Source organism: Agelaius tricolor, unplaced genomic scaffold (assembly GCF_023055355.1).
Source record: "Agelaius tricolor isolate 1412-34295 unplaced genomic scaffold, bAgeTri1.0.p SCAF_2, whole genome shotgun sequence".
NCBI classification, from domain to species: Eukaryota; Metazoa; Chordata; class Aves; order Passeriformes; family Icteridae; genus Agelaius; species Agelaius tricolor.
Genome location: NW_027269262.1, coordinates 57,719,869 through 57,740,493, shown reverse-complemented (window position 1 = coordinate 57,740,493; position 20,625 = coordinate 57,719,869). Strand labels below are relative to the sequence as shown.

Genomic DNA, 20,625 nt, shown 5'->3' with positions numbered 1-20,625 from the left:
TCCGTCTTATTTTCTGGACTTCACAATGCTAACCCCACTTCAAAGACACAGCTCATAGGGCCATATCTCCCTCCACTAATTTCCATCCACATGCTGTCCATGCTAGGCCCTCCATCTCTACTTTTGCCTCTCCACCAGTGTGTCTGCAATGCTTTCTTCTGGGCAAGTTCTGTTGTCTCTCCTTGATGTCTGTGAATATCAGTGACTCCTTCCTTCCCCCACCTCCCCTGTGCCTGTTCCTCCTTCCCCAAGAGTTCCCATGTACACCAACCCGCTCACCCCAGACTCTCAGTAACACAAATCTCTTCACTAAGCAGCTTCCAAACATGGCTCAGCAATGCTGCTGGGCAGCACAGCAACTTCAGTCTCACCACCAGCCACCTTCTACCTCCACTCAGCCTCATTTTTCTAGAGTGGCAGTGCATATACTTAGTCTCCAAACTCTGCTATTCTAATTCTTATGAACTAGAGCAGCAGAAATGGAAGAAGCAGTAGCAGCATAAAGTGCAAATTCAATAATAAAAAACTGCTAAAAATGCAGTCATCAGCCAGAAACAAGGGAAGAATAAAGAAAGACCATAGTCTTAACTAAGAGCTGCTGTAATGAAACCACCCATGACAGCGGTGCAAAAGGTATCCCTGAGCAAAAGGTATCCCTTGAGCAAAAGGTATCCCTGGAAGTGAAAAACCTACTACAAATGATGAACTTTCACTAAGGTGGAGATGTGCGGCCTTGTCATCTGAGAAAGTGAGTTAAAAGAACAGCAGAACACTTGAACCAGTTGAAGAAAGAAAACCACATTTTCAGCTACTTCAGCAGGCAAACAAAATGAGATCTTGCATTTTCCAGAGATACGCTCTGAGTGTAAACCACAATGGCAAGAAAATTTTCACCCGCATTTTCCCCTTGAACCACCAGGGACATAACTGTTCAAGATACATATTGGAGGAAAAAACCATTCCTTTAGAGGAACAAGGTTTCTATAGCTCGTGGAAAACAGACATCAGGCCTATCACATGGAACATGTGATGTCCCATATATTACCTGCAGCACAACCGCTAAGATGAGCACATACCCATGAATTCATGCATCACTATTCTTTCATATAGGAGTACAGCTGTATTTTTATATCATGTAGCAGAGCTGTAGCACAGCGTAAGAAAAGCTGGTGCCAGCAGAGGGAGGCAGTTGCTCTCCAGGACATGCATCTTCACATTCCCCGATGCACAGTAGGAAGCCAACAAGTTTGTTTTTGTGGAAGTGAACTCACCCCTCAGCCATTGTGTAAATGTGGCTTTAAATCAAGCTGTAATTAGATTTTTCTGTATTTAACAAAACCCCTCTTGTGCTCCTCTTTTCCAGCTCTAGACAGGAAAGAAATGTATTTGTGAAAGAAAAAAGGAAAAAAGTTTATGCCTCTTCCCAGAGCATGTCCTGGCATGCATGCAAAAGCAAGTACAAAACATAAAACAATAAGCTTACAGGACACTCAATCTTCACGTTACGTAGGAACACAAGGATCTCTCAGCTGGTCCACTGTTAAATGTCAGCCCATTATTACCAATATTCTGCTTCACCACATTAACCTTGTCAAAAGATACTAACAGTCCAACCCCCGGAGTTTAGCTTCTCTTCATAAATTTAATTTGCTTGGCAGAAACAGAAGTGGAAAACCTCTGCTAAAGACTCAGGCAAATTAAGACTGCCACGTAGCCCTTCTAGGACAGATTTTTTTTTTTCCCCCCCCTCTCAACTTTTATAGTCAGAGCATTCCCATTTTTAACCAAACAGCTTTATCCCCCACTAGCAGTATTTCTATACTTTGGTAAATCCAAAATAAAACTCTGTGGTTTTTTTGGTTTTTTTTTTTTCAAATCTGCTTTACTATAATACAGGTTGCACAAGGTGGTTTTATTTTGTGTAAGTTCTTTATAGACTAAACTGCATAATTCCACTGTGCTTTACACTGCCATATGCAGAACTGCATAGGAAATTAAGTTGAGTACACTCAGAATAACAAACAGCTTCAACTGTATTTTGATCACAGGCTTACAAAGAACTTTATGGTGGTGACAACAGCAGTGGATACAATGGTAAGGTGGTGCAAGGAAGTCAAGAGGACATGCCCAAGGGCACACAGCAAGTCAGCTGCTGTTTTAACAACAAAAAGTTTCTGCTCTTAATCCAGGTCTTCCCAGTGAGTCAAAACCTACTGATAACTATCTGGTCTGATAAAAGTTTCAGGTCCTTTAGAAAAAAGGAGCAGAGACAACTGCTAATTACCCACACACAGACATCTAACCACTGCCTAAGATTAGATGATTTACAGAGTAACTAATTTTTAGGAGAGCCTGAAAAGTGTGCCTTTTCTAAACCAACTTATTTCAAGAACATATACTCTAGCAGCCTAATTCTCTACAAATCATCTGTTATGCTGCAAGTTTTAAGAAACTTAAGGTTGATTTAGACAACTCAAAAGATAACCTCATTCTGAAGTAATTTTTCAGTTTAATCTTACAAAAGATCAAGGTAAGAACAAATATTGGAAGTAGATTATCCTCCTACACCTGGAGGAAAATTATTAGATTTGGTTGTTGTTGTTTGTTTTTTTAATAGCCAATACTACCTCGTCCTGAAGCAGGATAATGAAGTTTGATTCAGCACCAATCCAAAATGACAATACAAAAATTCTTACTATGTGCAAAGAGTTTGTGATTTTGAAACTTATAAATCATCTCAGCAAAAGCTCACAGGTATTCAGTATTCTAATCCTTACTCTATCTCTACTGATACATAAATAAAACAATTTAAACATCCTGTACAAAAGAAACCTAAATTTGCCACAATCAAAGAGACTATAGGTAAATTTATTTTCTCTCACCTTCTTCGACTTGTAGAAAACAAGAGCTGGTTTATTTTTCTGTAAGTCTGAAAGTTGACACAGTATAATGCCATCTACAACTGTGTGAAATATTTTGAATAATAATGTCTAGCCAAGCCAGCAATTCAGAAAAAAAAAAGGAAGAGGAATCCCATAAAGCAGGTAGTGATTGGTATGGAGCTCTTATTACGAAAGGCAAGTTTCTACACTACCTCTGAAAGTAGAAGCATACAATAGGATTAGCCTTATCTTATTTAAGTTTCTTAACAGCAAGACTGCAGCCTCCTGACAATACTGTTTCCAGTAGGACTCAAATTCCAAGTAAGAGCAATTCTTAAAATAAAGTAGCTATGTCTGGCAGAGCTGGAACCATCAGGACAACATGAACACCCAAACCAGTTTATTCAGGTTTGACTCAAGAGGAAAAACTATATTTCAGGCTAGACAAAAATAAGACCCAACATACCTAAAGAAGCTTTCAGACTACCATTTTTAGGTCATGCCCTGAACTTTTTCCTGCTTTTCAATTCATATGTAGGAAGGTCAGATCATAAAGTGGATTCCACTGTGGCATTTCAAGTCAGATTATTCTCTATAAAATAATTAGTGTCGTTCTTCTCATCACTTGCAAACTGTTTTGCTAGTCTGAGAACGTTTTTTTGTGTTTATTTGTGAAAAGCTTTTTTTAATCCCTTCAAAGTACCAGCATCCTAAGCACAGCTATCTCATGCTCCATGAACTTTAGTGCAAATGCTGTAAGCGTTTCCTTTCTTCTTAACAACTTCATTACAGTGTTTACACAGGAATACAGTGCTTGTACTGTAACCATGCAAAGCAAATATTCTGTAGTAAATGTAAGCTTTATTCAAAGTGTGGCTTTAGAAGTCTTTATGGCATCCTCCAGCCTGGACTGCCAGTGCTAGTGCAGGGAAGATGGCAAAAGGAAAACTATAATGACAAACCCTTCTGCTCACAAGAACTTTGGAACGGTCAAACAGAAAACCAATGGGCCAAACGTATTTCCAAAATGTGTCTGCACCTCTTTGCTAACCCATGACATCCTGAGCTATCCCTGCAAAAAGGACCTCAATTCCTCCACACTGTCTTCTCAAGCTGTTTACTCATCATGACATTGTTAAGTATATGAGAGAAAAATGGCTGGAGGATTAAAAAACCTGGATCACAGTTGCATGAGAAATGGAAGTAGAATTTTTCTTCTTAAAAAAGAAGATGAAATGCCCTTTTGGCAAGCTACCAATCAAATTGTGATTTTCCTTCTGGTAGAACTGTGTCTGGTATGACCAGGACACAGACCACCAGTGACAGACTTCCCAAAGAAACACAGCATTCAGGGAGAAAAGTAGTGTCAAGGATCCCTAAGTGCTGTTCAAGAGAAGACCTTCTGCCAGAAGTAAAGCTCTTAAGCAAGACTGAAATCCCATTAAGGAAAAAAAAATAAGGAGAGGAAAATCAACAGCTTCTTACAGTGGAGAGTTTAAATAAAGTCAAAGCTATTAGTGGAGACAGTGAAGGATCAGAAAGAAAATAAAGGCAAAATAGTTGGTGTACAATGAAAATCTGCAGTGTTGGCTTCACTTACGAAAAAACACCATGGTTCTCCTCTAAAAACTTTTTTTGGGCTCACAAAAAACTCTTGCATTTTACCTCTTCTAGCAGGAGAGAAATCAAACAACATGTAATATTCAGGGCTTATTCTGTGCAAAGTAGAAAATGCTTATGCTAGCCCTTAATGCTCACACTGAATGAGCATTGAGCTTTTTGGTGCTGCTCTTTCTTTTGTTTGTTTTTAAGTGGGGGGGGGGGGGGGGGGGGGGAAGGACTCTGCTGAAAGGAACACATGGCCATGTATGTAGATCTGCTGTTGCTGATATCACTACCACAGACCTAAGTACTGTAATTCAAGAAACATAGAAAATCACTGAATGATTTCATGAAAAAAATATCACAAGCCCACTGAACCTGCTATTTTGAAATCCAATCTAGTATTAATGGCAATAAAGCAAAGAAGAAAACCCAACACCACAACCTCAGAGATACAGTGATGCCTGAATAAATCAAATTCACCAGTTCTGGTTTGTGGTACAGAAGTTTACATTTGAATGCAGCTGGACTGCAGTCAGCTAGCCAGCTCCCAGAGCAGCCCCTCCAAGCTGTATTGATTTCTAGGGAAGAAAAGGCACTGTAAATCTGCCTGAGCAGCATTGCGTCATACTTTTGGTTGGCTTGAAAAAAGCAAATTAAATATTTTCCATTAGCATGGTAAAGAAGCTATACAATTTTGTTTTTATTTCAAATAGAGTCTCAAGTTACAGAACACTTTAGCTAACTCTGTGGCAAGGACTACATGCTCCGTGTTTGTGAAGCCAGCAATTCATGCTTATGTGAAACCAGATGTGTGCACTGCACAGTTCCCAGGGCTGGGAAGGGCTTTTAAAGCATGTTGATTAAAAAGGACTCTGCTTTTCACTTAGATCAGGGAATATACTGAAGCAGAAACAAGACATTTTTTCAGAGGAGGGGAAAGATGGGAAGAGCAAAGGGTCAGAAGCAGAAGAAAACTTTAAGGCTATAAAAACCACACAGACAGAACAGCATAGGAGCAATTCTGTAGTTCAACAAAGAGCAGTTCTAAACAGTTCTAAAAAGCAATTACCATAACGTGATTTGAGGTAACAAGAACTCCTTGATCAATTATTCATATAATTTACAACAGTTACAGCTGCATCAATGAGGAAAAGGAAAAAAAAAAAAAAGAATCTAGGGCAAATATAAAATCTTCACAGCTATGAAGTGTCCTTGATTTTCACCAGAACATTTGGCTGTCTCATATCATGTGTTTCTAGTTAGCAACAAACCCCTCCAACAAAGGGAAACGAGACAGAGAGGCACAGAACAAACTGCCTTGTTGGAAGCAGTGAGAGTGTTCAAGGCTGCATTTCACTCATGGATGCTTGCATTACCAAAACCCAACACTACACTAACACTGCTGTGTTTGAAACTTAACCACCACCCCACCTAGATACATCCATGCACCCCATGGGATTATGAGGATACCCTCTGTGAAGTCTTTACTCTCTCAATGCATAAAATTGCACTTCAAAAATAAATAAATGTTTAAGTAACTCCCAGAAGAAATGCTGTGTCTTTGCAACGTATGGTTATCTCAACTTGTATTGCTTTGTGTACTCCTAAGGCAAATGTAACAAAGTGAAACACTACAGAGATAAGTATTTCTGGATGGGTTTTTTGCCTTCAGTTTGAAATCACTCTGTAATCATCAGCAGCAGCTTTTCTGCTCTGTCAGGGTTTGAATACAATGTCCCCAGTAGTTCAAGATGACCTTGCTAGTGGACTGGAGAAACATGAGTGCAGCTGAAATCCAAGAAATGTGAAGCAAAGAGAGAGGCCATGGTGCAGCAAAGGGATGTGGGGGCCCAACTGTGCCTACTGCACTCACCCCCAGTGTGTACAGCAGACCCTGAGGGAAGGTTATGAGTTGAAGCACTGATTCTACTAATGGGAAAACTTAACAGCAATTTTTATGTTACTCCATGGATGGAAGGACAATGAACTCAGGTCTAGTTCAGAGCTCTAATTTCAGTTTAAATTAAGATCAATAAAGGATTAACTAGAAAAATCTGCAATTCTTCTCAGGTGAATCAAGAAATATTCACTTAAGAAGCTTTCCAACAACAAAGTCAGCACCTTACAACAGGTAGTTTTTAAAAATGGAGTAGCTGACAACTTTAGAAGCACCTACATTCAATCCTAAATAAATCTGTGGGAAACATTTCCACTACTACTCACTTTTTTCAGCCAACTCTCTACATTTAGTTCAATTAATCTTGTCAGTATAAAGGAAAAATCCTGCATATATCATCACTACATTCAAAACTCTGGCAAACAAAACCATAGCAAAACCATAGTCAAATCTCTCTAAATGTGTGTAACTGTAACATTGGTAAGTTCAACAAAGTTCTTGGGGTCACATGTCCTTTTCTTCCATCAGTATTTATCCTGTACAAGCAAAAATGGCTTGTGGATGCTAAGAAATTACCACAGTGCTGATAAACAGAAAATCATCAGATACAAACCTCAATCTTCTCCCATTGCTGAAGATACCAGAGAGTGTTTCCATATTTTTGTGGCCACTCAAAGCAAGCTCTGAAGTGGGATATGTTTCTAAAAACAGAGCATGCTGTAGAGCTCAGAAACAGCCTGTTCCCTTGCCAACAAAGAACTGTAGATGTATCTTCCTCCTAATAATCTAAGGAATTACTTCTGGCTCTAACCTACAGTGCATATTATGTTGTTTTCCTCTCCCCTCCCACAGAATTTGCTATTACAACATTTGTATCAGGTAGCAAGGAGCTATACACACAAAAGAAGGAGAAAGCTCAGAGATGCACTTGAGTGTTTATTTCACAAGAAGAAAAATATTTATTTTGAGAATTGTATCACACAATTCAATTTGTTTGAAAAATGAATCACTTTACCTTGGTGTAAGACTTCTGAACTCCTGCTAAGGCTATCTGGCCTGTTAGGAGGTCTCCAGATCAAGGCAGATCTCTTCACCCTGGAACTCCCAGAGGCTCCCTGCAGCAATGCCTGGAGACACAGCAACAGGGAAGGCATTTAGCTTCATCATCAAAGTCACAGTTTTAGAATGGATAAGAGAACAGTGTCCTTAAAAGCTGCACCTTGGTTTAAACAATGTAAATTTCCAAAATTAGAACCCTACATCTTCTTTTGGAGACTTAGAGGCTGCAAAGATGTGTTTAGCAATACTGGACAAGCATTCAGTCAGCTATAGATGGTCTCTAGCCTTTATATTGCCAGTCCCAACAGCATAATCTCCAAGCTCTGAAATTTAACAGGTGATTTACAGGTATTAATTCTGAATTTCTCTCATGTCATTATTTTCCCCACATTGAAACTGCTCAGAGACATGCAAGGGAAATGCTTCAGGGCAAAGAGCACAAGTGTGACACATCATCTTAAGGGACTCATATAGTCCTGTGCCCCTGCAGGCAAGAAACACCATCTAGCTTCCCTGCAGATGACCTCCACCCAGCTGACAAAGCAGTCCTTGTCAAAAGTCCACTCCAAAACACTGTCTTAGGCTTAGAAAAAATAAAAATAAAAATCCTTAAATTCCACCATCAGAAGGGAAGAATAACCACATTGCCTTACTGAAATGAATGCATTTCACCACTGCTTTTTACATGCAAAACAACCATACAGAATTTGGTAGTTTACAAGCTGTGACCTAAATCCCTGTTTATATTCTTTTTCTCAAAATGCCACCTGAGGTAAGACCAGCTCTAATCACACAGAAAATGTACTTGGGTACATGAGATTTCTGTGGTTTGGTTTTATTTGACAGTATGTGGTCCAGCACCCTTACTGGCACAAGCAGATGGCACAGCAGCTTCCTTTAAGCTAACAATTCTGAGTGGTTTCAAATTACTTTAATTTTCTAATCAGCCATTCACTCTAGAAACAGGACTGCAGTCAAGTAACAGACCATGAGATGAAACATGGGGCTCCTTTAGCAAAAACCTCAAAAATACATGCAGAAACAGCTTAAGCACAAGTTCAAGAAAAACATTTTTGGTCTCATACTGTTAACAAACCAAACAGGCAGCAATATTAGTCAGATATCAATTACTTTTTCTTCACTCACAGTCCTGCTTTTTTTGGGGGGGTCTAGACATCAAATCTGACTGAGTTTGGGTCTTGACAATAGTAGACTGAAGATAAGAGTTTGTTTGTGTTGGGTGGGTGGATGAAGTCTCATCTTGGGAGACTGCCTTTGAAACAGTTGTGCAACAGAAACAAGTAACAATGGGGGGATTTCAGACAGATTGGTATCTGCATGTAAATACTTAGAATTAGAAAAAATAACAAGAGGAAGATGAAGGCATAAGCATATTCAGAGTGACACAGCATTACAGCTACACAACTATTATGAGCCTGCTGTAGTAGTGTTATTATGGTATTTGGTAAAAGATAAAAAAAACTTAAAGCATGGCAAGAAAAAAAAAATGTTTTTCAACCTTGCCTTGTTTAGTACAACAGAGCACAACAACAGATAATCAGCCAGAGACACACTCTTGTACTACTACAAATTATTCTGATATACAAATTACTGTATTTAAGCAGCAATTCTGAATGATGGTCATTTCAGTCTAAAAACCAAAGCAACTGTGTAGCAAAAGGATCCCTGTAAGTTCATACTTGACAAGTCAAAGGGAAAAAAGTGAACATGGTCATTAGCTGCAGCAAGTAAATCTGTTCCAGCCATGTTGCTTGGCCAATAGCCTGAGCAAGTTCAAGTACAAACACTTTTATTTCCAAGTTGAGTGACAAATTTAAACAGCTATTAACTGGTCAGGATAGAAGACATCTCCAAAATCCCCAGAAGACTGCCAGACATACTGCTTAAAATCAAACACTTGTGACAGAATACTATAGGGAAAAAAAGGTTGTGACTTTTTGTGCAGGTAAATATTCAGCTTCACAAATTCCTTCCCTTCTGCCTGCTGAAATTAGAGTTCCTTCTGCTTTGCTTCTCCACTAAATTGCTGGTTTAAAAATCTGAAAAAAATATGGTCCCAAGTTTATATCTGGTGTTAGTAATGTTACCAGTCTTATAAGGGAAATAAATATCACTGAATTGAATATATTCATGTTTAAAAATGAAAGTATGGTATTGAATGTGTATATGCATCTGCACAAATATATTTATATTAAACAGCTGAACAGTTATGTGTCAGCTTTTCTAAAGTGCTCAGAACTGCACTTTAAAAATATTTTTATGAACCTGTTTTGTATTTATAGACTACATCCTGAGTTTCAGCCTTTTCCAACAAACTGGAGCCTTTTATGACACATGTAGTTTCCTGCTTTGCTGTCCAGTATCAACAAGTCTTTAGGCTTTTTTTTCTGAAAGGACTTTTCATCCTCAATTACTATGTTCTTCCTCTCTTGCTAAGTATAAAATCAAAGTTTTAATACTTACAAAAAATATACATCTTGTGGAAGAGAAGCCAAATGTAATTTAGAAGGATTCATGAATGAATGAATGAATGAATGAATGGCACTCTTATTCTAATAATCCCAAAGGCATCAATCTAAACCTTCAAACCTGACTCAAGTCTACCATGAGGTTTCCATAATCCAAACTAAAGTCTTTAAAAATGTAGGATTTCCTCAGAAAGAAATAAGCTGATGTGGAAGCTCAGCAGCATATGATTAAGCATTTGATAACTTGGTGCTTTGATAAGGAGCTACCTTAACCTCTGTCACGGGGGAGAAGTCAGGGAACTGAAACTAGGCAGCTGGAGGAATCCAGCTACTCAAATAAGTAAGATATACTTTCTGTGTCAGAAAAAATATATATGAATGCTCTCTGCAGACAAACCTCTCTGAGAGAATTAACAAAGCAGAAGAGGTGGAGAAGACCTCAGTTTTGTACGCAATTAGAAACAAGGGAATATCTAGCAATGTGTATTGTTGAAAACTATTCAACCTTTTTAATGCAGACCCTACATTTCCACAGGCAGCAGGTACAGACTCACTACTCTAACATTTCTCCATAATTTTCAAGTAAAAATCTCACATCAAGCATAAATTAAAAGGTATAGTCAATTTAGAGAACACAATTTTCAGAAACATTAGTGGAGTTTTGTTAGAAAGGGTCCATATCCTCTAACTCTGGCAGCTTCTACTCGTGCAGACAGCCTTATTTTCATTTACATCAACAATAAAACTAAGTTTCAATCTGTTCCCATATTCAGTATTAAGCCCCTGAAAAGATGGAGGAATCAAATTAAAGATACACAGAAAAATCTCAGGTCAGGCGCTTCCCACAATTAGTACATTCATACTTCACACACCACTACTTTAATTATTACTCTATATTACTTTTGTTGGCTAGTAAAAAGTATCTTCAGTACTGAAGGTTTTACTTCTGAGGTGGAAAAACATTCATGTTTTCTGACTTGGTGCCCAGCTGTTAGAAGTATTCATCCCAATTCACAACAAGACTAATAATTTCATTGCAAAGTAAGACACCTATAAGATACTAAGAGGAGCCTTACTCCCTGCAAAGTTTGATGAAAATACTGCTAATTTTCCCAAGCAGGAGTTACATCCACTGGACAACTGGAAGGTAGCAACATCTTTAAAACTTTCAAGGTTTTGCTACCACCATTCTTGCAGCCGTGACTATCTCACTAGGAGACTGGTTCAGCACAGCTATCTAGCCACTGTCAGGGAAAGTCACAGTACATTTGCAGAAGGATAAAAGTGCACTAATCTCCTAAATGTTAATTATACTGAAACAAATCTTCAATTAGAAACAGATCCCCAAGTCCAACACACTAATAGTTTTGTTTTTGAGAAATATATCCACAAGAAGATACAAAAAGCAGGTCTTAGTCTTCTGCCCACATTCTCAGCTACTCTCTTTTCTACTCTCCAACACCAAGGGTTTAATTTACAGTTTGTATCAGTTATTAAAATATAATAGGAACCAAAAAAAAGAACACAGAAAAACAGATTTTCTGGCCAGCCCATTACCTGGTTTTACAGGAGAGGATTTGTTTTTCCAAAGTTAAAAAATAAATGGAAATATGTATAGACATCATGACAGAGTAATTAGAGTGCTTAAGCATCAGTGGGCAGCCTACTAAAACAGGGCTCCAAAGATGAAGAAAAAGAGATGGTGTGTTTTTTGAGGAGGGAATTCTTGTAGAGGAGAATGAAGGGCAGGGAAATTACAGTACTTAAACAAAGCAGCAGCACGGATGGACCTGATGGGTTTCCATGCTGTCACTTTCTTTGTGCACCTAAGGAACAACTGTCAGGTGCCAAACAAACTGACAACAAAAAAGCAATCAGAATTAGGTCTGCTAAGACAGGTGGCTATCAAGAGGATAAACACAATTCTTATAGAAAACCATTCCTTCAAGAAACTCCACAGAAAAGCAGCAGATGATAAGTACAGGTGGGAACCTGAAAGCACAGTTCAAGGGGTACCAACTAAAAACTGCAACTGGGAATTTATGAACTTTGTTTATGGGAATTTATGAACTGTGTTTATATGCTAATGTACCAACCACTTCCTACCCACCCTCCTCAGTCTTTGTGAATATACAACTCTTGCCAAGGGACTTGAAAGAAGAAAGCCTGTAAACTTGTGAATGTTCCTGGGTTTGGTGACAACAGCCAACTAAGAGTTCAAAGAAAGGCTGCAAAAAGAGGAAAATGAGGCACATGATGACAAAGGAGGAGAGGAAAGGAAAATGAGGCACACAATGAAAAGCAAGCATAATGATTCAAGAGTGGGGTGATGTGAGAAGCAGAAAAGGCCTTGACACTGTTCAAGCTCTGCTTAGGAATAAGAAAAACATCTCTGTATTATCAATACTGATTTCAGCACAAATCCAAAACATGTCTCCAGACCAGCTACTATGAAGAAAATTTACTCTGTCCCAGCCAACACCAGCACAAAGTGACACCAGAAGATAGGCTTAAGAAGGGGCCTGGTACCATGATTAATTTTAAGTAAATAAGACCAGGAAATTTATTCAAAACAATTGGGTTTCTTAAGTTTTCACTGTGAAAGGGAATAGGAAAATGCCACAGTGCCTTATTACTGCAAACATTACAGAGAACCATAAAATAGGGAATAGAAACTGAAATTAAGACAAAATAAGAGACCTTTTGTAAGAGTTTTTGGTGAATTCTCTATCAGTTGAAAAAAAGCCATTGAAGCTCCTAAAAAGGATATCATTAAAGTAGTAAATTTTGAAATTTTCAAAAAATAATGTACTCTCTGAGACCTCACTGATGATCCAGGGAAGATGTCGGTATACTCTGTCTCAAAGTTATTTCCTAAATATAATGGTTTCTGAATGACAGCCTGGGTATAACCCCAAAATAAGCCAAATTCTGAACTGTGCTGCTTTTCAGTTTGCCATTTAGCTTTATTCATTTTTCATAGTCCCCATGAAATCATAACCACTTTGTCGTTCATAAGATGCAAGCTAAGTAATTGGTTTGACTTTGGAACAAACATTAGAAGCAACCATATGCTATCACCATCTTTGCCTGCTATTTGGAAAAGTCTGAAGACAAGACATTGATGCAAATGTACATGACAGCAATTAATTATTTGCAGCTCAAAGGGGAAACACGTATGTTACACTGCCTGCCTGCATTCTAACAAAAAACAAACTTTCTGAAAATCAGTAGCACTTAATGGGCAGAATTGGAAATCTACTAAGCATAAGAAAAGCATGGAAATATAAGCAAAACTATGCATGAGACAGACTTTAGATCTAACATGGGTGACACCTCTCTCCGGCTTTTAGTAGTGATGCCATTATCATTTTAAGAATGATAGTCTGGAATACACAGACACTTTCAAAAGTCTTTGCAACATCAAAGTTACACAAATGTTCCTTAATGACTTCAGATTTGGACTCATTATTGTTTTTGTTGCAAATCCAGCCACAGGAGAAGAAGTAGGATTTTAATACAAACTATAAAACAAATTTGCTGTAGCCTCTAATCTTTCCATCATCTTGGCAGATCTGCATAAGATAAGCTGTGCAAGAGATATGAGAATCCTAACCCTTCCTGGTAGTGAACCCCCATATGAGATGTGTTACTTCTCCCTTGGGACAGTGACCAACATTCAAAGCAATAAAAGTGACACCCAATTCCATCAAATAATCAGATCAAGGCAGCTTTGAGGTTTTCAACTCACAGTTAGATGCTGAAGCAAAACCTGCCCAAGCAATTTTGCCAGGGAATGGTGCCAGGGAACTGCAAGAGTGGTTCTCCAAAGTACCTGAATGACTAGAGGCAGTACAACACTTCATCAGGCCTACGGGAAATCAGGAAGTAAGAAAGTGCCAAATGGCTCCAGAACACCAAGCCATGTACATATTTTGGAAGAGTTTTAGGTCACCTTTGTTTGCTCACTGGCCAACACAACAAGAGCTGAATGTATTATATAAGCTTCAGAACTAGAACAAGCACAATTATTAATAATGAGATAGCTGCAAATGCAGAGGAAACCCCACCAGCCCACCCCCTAACCACCCAAAAGAAATTCCCACCAAAAAAACCTCAAACAAAACACTTCAAAGTGTTAGGCCAAAAAAAGTTAGACACTTCATAAAAAGTAAGAGACAACTAGCAGGAGGAATCAGCTGAGGTAAACAGTCATTGATTTATCAATTTGTTACACACGACAGAAACACAGATGGACATTACAGCCTGTAAAGATGAATTTTCCTCTGGCATGAAAGACTCTCCTGCCCACATTTCTACGTTCAAGTTTCCAAGCAAAGACTTTCCAAGCAAGTTATTAAAACCCCAGAGCAGCAAGAATTCGCTTTAATCTCTATTCTGTCTCTGCTTGAGGACATCCACTTGCTTACCCTGCTTCCTACTCAGACTGTCAGTTCTCTCTTCTCAACTCAGTACAACCAGGAAGAATAACTTGGTTCCTGATTATTCAACTGTAATTGTTTCTCTTTGGATGTTTTACAGCTGGAGGAGCAAAAGATACAAACAGGTGACCTCAGTTTTGACTTTAAATCAATCAACAAATGAAATGTTAGTAATAAGAGACATGAAACAGACACATTACCCATGATAGGAAATACTAAATCTACAGCTGGGCTTCAAAACAAAACCCTACAGTCCACTTTGCTGGGAATGAGAAGATATACAAAGCTTTGACTTGGGGTCAGGCCACAGGGTCAAAAATACAAAGAGGATATAAATCAGACATTATTTCTAAAACTTACTTGCCAAAGGACAAGACAGCGAGTACGGAAGTATTTATGAAAACATATCAACATTGAAAAAAAGGCAAGTACAAGGGCATGCAGATGTCAGCCAGTCACAGATGTGCTGCCTGCTCTAGCAGTCAGACCTAATCCCTGTCCCCAGCCAAGCTGGATGGAGGACTTGGCTCTCACATCCAGGTTTTAAAGCAGCACAGTATACAACCAGGGAGTACCCCAGGACCCACACTACTGACCAAGCTGGGGATGCAGCAAGGCTCAAGTCAAGACACCTCAGAGAACACACATTAAAAACTTTTCTTAGAAATTACATTCAACCATTACTGTTGTTTATTAAATGTACCCAATACTGGACCATAACAAAGTACAAGGAGTTTGTTGCTTCCCTTTGTGACCTGCTCCAATACTACACTATCATCATTGATAGAACAGTAAAAGAGTATCACACTTGCAGGCAAAAAGTGCTGGCTATAAGATATCGATGATTTAACTTTAATGAGGCTGTGGAAAGAGTCCTTGCATCATTCCTGGCATACCATGGAAAAGGGATGTCCTACCAAAAGCCTTTCCCTCTGGACAGCAAGGAGTGAAGCCCATCTCCAGGCCATGGACTCAGCATGTAGGATTATTCAGCAGATGGATACTAAAGCAGGAATTAAGTGTAATGTGCCAGCTCTGCAAAAGCCTACCTTCATCAGAGGTATTTAATCATAACATCTCTGTCCTGCACACCATAATTTTGAGAATCAGAGAAGCAAACAGCAATGTAGTTACTGATGCAACTCCAGCTTAGAGACAGGCCCTTTGAGGCAATTCTGTACAGAAGGAAAAAAATACATATGATGCCATAATTGATTACTTTTCTTTGTTTAAAGCTAGTTATAAAAAAATTGGTTCTTGTTTATGCAAATCATTACTAATCAGAATTTCAGTGCAATGGCAAAGCCTTTCCCTACCCCAAAGAAAGCAAATCCAGGACCTGTTCATCTCCAAGTAGCAGGAAGCTGGCAAACAAGCAAGGGGCAAGCAGCCAAACCAACCACTACTGCTAAGAGCAGCATAAATCAACAGTTTGAATCAGAAGGCTTTATGCTTCTTTTCTGAGGACTCAGCCACTTATTGCTTCTTTTAGAAACATTTATCAACCTTGTATCAGGTCACTGTGGAAAAGAATGAAAGGGGCAACAGTTGCAGAGTACCTCCATGGGTTTTAGCTTGATTTGAGCCACTCGACTGTCGAATGCCAAAACAGGAGTAAAACTTAAGAGACTACACTCTCATACTGTTCTGAATTAAACAAAACTCAGCTTAGCATTAGATAACAGAGAACTTTGACGCTTTTCTTATACTTTAAAAAGATCAAGCAGTCACATCATGTCACCAGATGCAGGACAAAAAGCCATGGACAGCCATAGGCATAGTCTTCCTTTGACAACTCTGACCCTCATTCAACAGCACTGAGTCCAGGGAAGAAGGAAAGAGCAGAGAGTATTTAAAAAAAAAAAGCCCCAGCTTTACAAAATGGAAACAGAATTCACAAAGCAGATAGCTACTCCAAAGCACCAGTCATAAAAGGAAAGGTGCATGGGAGCTTGCAGCTGGTGAGTCCATGTCATCAGTCCATACAGCAAGGATGCTGCTCTACCCTGAAGCCAAAGGGCGACTGAGAGATTGTCCCATCCTGTCACTCATCCTGAAACTACCCAGCAATTCTTTTGAAATAATGAGATGGACTGCTAACACTTACACTGGTTAACCTTTGGAATCTCAAAAGAACGCACAGCTAAGAAAACTATGCTGGTCATTAGAGTAATAAAAAACTCAAAAAAAAAAAAAGGCAACATCTTTCTACGTCAGAACAGGTATTCTTCACTGGAGGCACCCACATATCCCTAAAGATGCACATTTTGATGATTCCAACAGGCTAATAAAGTGTTGATGTAGCATTCTTCCTTGTGAAAGTTGACAATATGATGTTCCTGCAGAAAATTCTGTGCAAGTTATTTAGGAAGACAGGCATCCAAACAAGTACTAAATCCCAAACATCCAATTTGAACATTCTGAAGGTCAGTATTAGGCATCTAAGGAGATGCTTGTGCAGCACACAAAATTAATCAGTCATCTAAAGCATTATAGACAGAAGAAACAAACTTTGAAAATAAGTCCAACATCTAAAGAGGTATCTATCTTAATTTTTATTGCAGTACTATAATTTCTACTCCTACATTCACACAGTGTAAAAACATTGCATTTAAAAGACCAGTTATTACCAGAGAATCAGAGGAGTTTGCAGTGGAAGAGACCTTCAAAGGCCATCCAGTGCCACCTCTCTGCAATGAGCAAAGACATTTTCAGCTAGATCAGATTGCTCAGACATTCAACCTGACTCTGAATGCTTCCAGAGATGTGGCACCTACCACTGCTCTATGATCATAAAAAAAGAGATACATTTTCAGAAGTACGCTTTCTCAGACCCTGCTGAGAAAATGTTTCATACGATGCAATTCAAGAAGAATGTTTCAATCTGCTTGAATGATTTCCAGAGAATTATTTTATTGTGTTTTCTGTATTTATTTAATACCAGAGAATTATTTTATTGTATTTTCAAGAAAAAGCAGTACTAAAAGTCACCATTTGATCACTAACTAAAAAAAGTTAAAGTAAAATATGTGTGATGTGGACAGAATTTGACAGGTATTCCTAAAATACATTTGACATTATTCTTTCATGTGTTTTATGTTTTTAATGATCGTGATAATCTTTGCTCATCTTACATGCAAATAACCTAACTGTGCAAGTTAGCTTTTTAATCCAGCAAAATTCAAGTGAATTTCAACACTTTAAGAGTTGTTGGGAACAAACTTTCTTTGTATTGACAATACTTGAGCATTTACAGTGCATAGCAATTTAATCAGGATGTTATAATTTGGTTCTGTGTGGGTGTCAACTGACTTGCTTCAAAGTCTGCCTCACATCTACAGAAGTTATTCACAAAGAAGATGCAATTATATTAATCACATGGGCTGACTACAATGTCTGAGGATTCAGTACATCTCCCTTCAGGAAGTTAGGACCTGCAACTCCACATATTGAAAGACTTCCCTTGAAAATAGTAAATATATTTCTTGACTTGTTACACAAACCCAGTTTTGTGGGTCCTGTAGCAGCACATAAACAGTTTCCTCCTATATCCACAAGGTCTTGGGCAGGAACAGGAGAAAGGGAAAGTCAACACAGGAATCCTTAACATGAACATTTCAACTAAAAACTACCTTTTCTCCCTCAAGTCTGCCCTCTTTCATACAGTGCCAGACATCAAAACACAAACTAAAGTTCTAAATCCTAATATTTGAAGGAGCTAAACAAGAAACAACTTCAAAATGCCAACACAAAGGGCATCTAAACTTACCTAATTTTTTTTTGTCCATAGCTTGCAAACAGAATGTTTATAAGAAGACTCTTATCTTGATTTACATAACTTGCAAATTAATGGAAAATTCATTACATTCTCCTGTGTATGTTATTCCATGATTAATTATCCTAATTTAACTACCTTTGCTTTCAGGTCTACGGTGACACAAAATATTAAGACAAAATTAAAGGCTTCTGACAATTATTTTCCCCAAGTTTGTTTAAACCTCTAATACAACCGTTTAAACCTGTAAGAGCCAAGAATTTGTCTATTCCTCCAGTTTAACAGCACTCTTCCCAGTGTTTCCAGTTTAGATATGTAATAGCAGGCCAAGTCACTGGTGCTGTGCAGCTACACACACAGGGCAGCAGCTGCTGAGGAAGAGGAAACCTAGACAAGGCCAAGTGAGAGATTTCATGTTTTAGCATCGCCCAATGAACCATAACAAGAACTGGCAAGCTTCCATATTCATTTGTTTATTTTGCTGATGGGGATGTATGTTTTCAGGAAAGCAAAAACATGTGGCCCATTTTGTCAAATCAATACCACAAGACCTCTTTTGGGTAGAGTGTGGTCACACATGGCTCAGGAGGCTGGGGACACGGCCTGGAGCTGGACAGCAGGCAAGGGGAACTGCCAAGGACTCCCAGCCCCAAGCTTGGCCCCACACTGACAAACCCACAAAGCTCAGGCTTCCGTGAGGCTCTGCGGTGGTGCTCAACACGACACAGGGGAAGGAAGATATTGGGGTGCTGGAGCACATCCAGAGGAGGATGTGCTGGAGCACATCCAACAATGCTGGTGAAGGGTCTGGAGCACAAGTCTTATGAGGAGCTGCTGAGGGAGCTGGGGCTGTTTGGTCTGGAGAAAAGAATGCCCAGGGGGGACCTTACTGCTGCTTACAACTACTGAGAAGAGGTTGTAGCCAGGTCAGGGTCAGTCTCCTCTACCAAGTAGCAGGACAAGAGGAAATGGCCTCAAGCTGCGTGAAGGAAGGTTTAGATTGGATAATTGAAAAAAATTCTTCACCCAAAGAGCTGTCAAGCATTGGAACAGTCTGCCCAAAGAAGCGATGGAGTGACCATACCCCTGTGTAGATGTGGTGCTCAGGGACATACATTAGTGGCGGACTCAGTTGACAGTGCTAGGTTAATGGCTGGACTCAATGACCTTGGAGGTTCTTTTCAAAATTAAATGACTCTGTGATTCTCAGATGAACATCTTTACAGCCTGATGGAAAGGAAAATGCTCCCATCCATGTTGGAGAGCAACAGTGCTTCCCCAGTGAGGAGCTTTCTAGCTATGGAGGATAATTTTTGAGGAATAAAGCTTTAAGTTATTAATAAGAATGAAATCTCTTGACCTAGATTTTCTCCAGCTTAAAAAAAAAAGCATATACACACACAACACAGCCTTCCTCTACAAACACAAACATATTACACCCATCATACAGCAGAGCACTTCAGATATTTCACAGTGATAACAAAAAAAGGCTTTTTGTGCTCCTCCCTCACCCAGCTTTGTCTTAAGAACGTGAATACAGATGATGTTTGATTAAAACAGAAACCTGAACCCCAAGTTGCATGTATTTACTTTTCAAAAGCATTTTACAAGTTGATTTTCTTCTTGCCTGCTGTGATAATTGATGAAAACTACACAGGGATTAAAATGAGCACAGGTGCGTGTCTACATAGTTCAAAGAGATTTGATCTTGAATGAAAATAATAATAATAATAATAGAAAAAAGCTTGAGTATTTTTAGGAGCGGATTTGACATAGCCTAACCAAATAAGCCTAGATTAAAAGTAGGATTTTACAGCCCAGATTTCATGTTACTGAAATTTAAAAAGTGTATTTCATAACGTATCAGAAACTTTTGAGAGCAGTACCTGATTTACTTGCATTTACAGCCCTCCATATCACACAGAGCAGATCCAGAGAAAAAATAAAGGCACTACAAATGGTAAAGAGAACTAAAATACAATACAAGAGCATGTGTTTCAAAAGACATTTGGCACTAAATCAACCTTATTTTTAAATTTGTGAGAGGTAAAATGAAAGTCTACGAGCTGAGAATATCTTTCTGCCAATAGACAAATCAGCACAAAACCCATGCTTATTTTCTTTGCCAAATTTATCCTGCTACAGCTGAATCACAACTTCCTTGCACCCATGAGGTCAGGAACCATTTGAAAAGAAATGCACAATACAGCTAATCTTTGTGTCAGCTCATCATACCTAACGCAAAAAACATTATTTTCCCCATTTTTCTGTCCCAGCTTCCTCCAGAAAAGCTAACTACCATGTTGCTAATCCCAAATTTGTTGCACTACTTTGTTAAACAGATTTAAAAGACAAATGCACACAAATCACACAGGATAAAGAATTTATTCTGTGGTCAAGGCTTACTGCTGAGCTTCTATTAAGAATTGGAAAAAAAAAAACTAAACCAACAGCACTCAATTGTATAGAAAACGAA

General features: G+C 38.7%; 1 protein-coding gene across 3 annotated transcripts in view; it reads right to left on the bottom strand.

Moving 5' to 3' along the window:
* Positions 1–20,625, bottom strand: part of FAM110B (family with sequence similarity 110 member B) — a 114,388-nt gene that overhangs the window by 76,634 nt on the left and 17,129 nt on the right. For 2 of the 3 annotated variants that reach the window (XM_071419776.1, XM_071419783.1), the window contains exon 2: positions 7,400–7,511. The exons of the other annotated variant lie outside the window; for it this stretch is intronic. The gene's annotated coding sequence lies outside the window, so the exon portion shown is untranslated. The remainder of the gene's footprint in view (positions 1–7,399; positions 7,512–20,625) is intronic. 3 annotated transcript variants of the gene reach the window in all.